The sequence below is a fragment of the Salvia hispanica genome, chromosome 3 (assembly GCF_023119035.1).
Source record: "Salvia hispanica cultivar TCC Black 2014 chromosome 3, UniMelb_Shisp_WGS_1.0, whole genome shotgun sequence".
Taxonomy (NCBI): domain Eukaryota; kingdom Viridiplantae; phylum Streptophyta; class Magnoliopsida; order Lamiales; family Lamiaceae; genus Salvia; species Salvia hispanica.
The window spans coordinates 33467019-33469683 of record NC_062967.1 but is presented as its reverse complement, the minus strand read 5'-3'; the positions used below and the strand labels follow the sequence as shown (position 1 = coordinate 33469683).

At 32.1% G+C, this 2665-nt stretch overlaps 1 long non-coding RNA gene across 1 annotated transcript; it reads left to right on the top strand.

Annotated features, from left to right (window-relative positions):
- The first annotated feature begins 1774 nt into the window (after positions 1-1774).
- Positions 1775-2378, top strand: LOC125213854. The gene is made up of 2 exons (XR_007175030.1): positions 1775-1970; positions 2139-2378. It is a non-coding gene; the product is annotated as an uncharacterized LOC125213854 (long non-coding RNA).
- Positions 2379-2665: the final 287 nt, after the last annotated feature.

Sequence of the window (2665 nt, the reverse complement as noted above, 5' to 3'; positions counted from 1 at the left end):
GGGTTATCACAAAAGAGCACATCGATAAAGTTTTGGCAAGATTCAACATGAAAGATTGTAGACCAGAGATACCCCCCGGCTAAAGGTGATAAATTATTTTAAACAATGTCCCAAAAAAGAGTTCAAGAAAGGAAAGGAATTACTTCCCTCCCCGTGGGGAAATCTTAGATGCACAAGTAGCACGCCCGGAATTGCTTTTATAGTGGATGCTAGGCGATACTTATAACCGATATCAGAAAAATAAACGTAAAGGGAAGATGTGTTGATATTTGTGATCACTGATGAGTTTAGTCATGTATATGTGTTGTGACTTAAACTTCTTTGGTTCTATATTAACATGTTTAGTAGACCGGATCGGTAAAGATGATTAATATAAATAGTAAGCGCGCAACTTCAGTAATATACAATCATTTGGTGACTTTTATGTTGGCCCAAGTGGGAGATTGTTGGAACATTTTAATATGATCCAACATAATAGTCTAAAGATTGTATAATATTTATGGCTATTTATTGATTGACCCGATTACGTGATCTACTAAGGTTATATAATTTATAGGGTCAAACGATTATCTATAAAAGTATGAGGACTATTGTGCAGATACTACTTTGGATAACTTTAATTTTGTTATGGGTGAAATTAAAGTTATAATAAAGTTAGGGACTTATTCTCTAAATAATGGTTATGGTCCCCAAGTGCAACCTATAAATAGGTCAATAGAATCTCATTCCTATTGATCAGACGTAAAATCAAGACTCTACAGATTACAGAGAATCTGTGAGAGAGCGTTGTCACTTGGAAGACTAGTTTCCATACTTCAGAATCATCAACTACATCATGAATCCTAATCCATGTACGCTTCCGCTTTATATTTATCAATCGTATTCGACATGTGTGATTTATGTGATGAATTATGTGAATCATTGATTTGATTCCAACATTATTGACATATGAAGTAATAAAATATCACATCTCGATTTAAAGAAATAACTGAGTTCACCGTATTTCAACGTAACTAGTCCACTTATCACCAATTAGTTTGAATTAAAACCCTATGTTTTTTTCATCATTAATACATCTTTTATTTAGTTAAAATTCATTCTAATAAATTCCATCCATGACTCCATCCTGCCCAAATTTATCCTATTGAATAAAGAAAGCCAAACAATATCTTGTCTTGTGAAGATTGCTCTTGCCCAATGCTTTAAGAAGAAGCCATTCTGAAGTAATTACAAGTGGCAATTTTCATCCAAAATTAATATTTTAAGTTAATTAGGCCATCTTTACTTGGGTCTTGGAACACCATCACTCATAACTATCTCCTAATCCACACTCCACGTACTTAATTAAAATGTCAACAAGAAGATAACTACAAATAGGTCTTAGGAAATCAAAAAAAAAAAAAAAAAGGCCATCATCAAACAAATCAAGAATTACTCAATTCATGAAGTATAATGATATGGCCTCTCAAATCAAAGCAAGGAAAGTGTCTCTTGATTTAAGAAAAAATTTAAAAAGATGGGCATGATTACAATTTACACTAATCAAGCTAGGCAATAGAGTATCAAATTTGTCAATTGACTACAAATTTAATTAAACTTTACCGCCTCCCATAATTAGAGAATAAATCATATCTGTTGTTGTGATAGGGATATCACACCAATACAAAAAAAAAAAAGATTTATTAAAGAAAAGGGATAGTAGTATGATTTTATTACAACATTCTTGGCTGCAACATTAGTGGAAAAAAGTAGATTTAATGAAACAGTGGTGATGTCCAAATTTATTTTTAATCTCATGGGGAAACCTACAGTCTTAAATTAAACCCCATTCTATTTTTCCTTCCAAACTTTGAAACAAAAGTGGAGAAGAAAAAGGGTCTCTCCTCTCCTTATAGTGATGGCATGGTTTCATTCTCTTCTTTCTCCATTGAAGAAATTCTGGGGCAGATTCCGGGAGACCCGAAGAACGCGTAAGTTTACTCGAAAAATCATTATTTCCTCCTCCCGTATACATTGTGTTTGTTATGATCGGTTTTACAATGTTTTTTTTCTTATTTCTTCGTTGATGGTTATATTCTAAACTGCTTCTGTACTACTAGCTTCTTGTAACAAATTGAAAAGTGTGTTTCTTGTTTTAGGGCGTGGGATATATGTATTGTACGAGGATGTGAAGTCGTGTTCGTGCGAAGATGTGCACGCACTGTGGACGCTGCTGGTTGATTCGGATGCAAATTTTACTTAGACGCATTCAAATGCTTAATACTGGTTAAAATTTTCTATAATTTAGTTTGTTTTGTTTGATCTTAGTAATGTTACTGGCGTACAGAATTTGCGATGATATCTCAGAAACAGGTTTATTTTTTTTTTTTTTTTTTTTTCTTCTCATAAACAAGTTGCTATAATACTAATTTCATATTTTTATTTTATTGTTGGTTAGTTGGCTGGGTTTTATTAAATTTGATATTGACATACGTGGTGAATTTTAGAATCAATTATTGGAGATTTGGTTATAGTTGTCATTTGTCAATTGTTACATGTGTTTTTATGCGGCACACTATTTAGCTTCCATTTAAAATATTATGGTAGTTAAATAAAATTGCGTATCAACTTTGTTTCAAATCAAATCAAGTTCGATATGAATATTTAGGTTAGTCTAATTAATTTT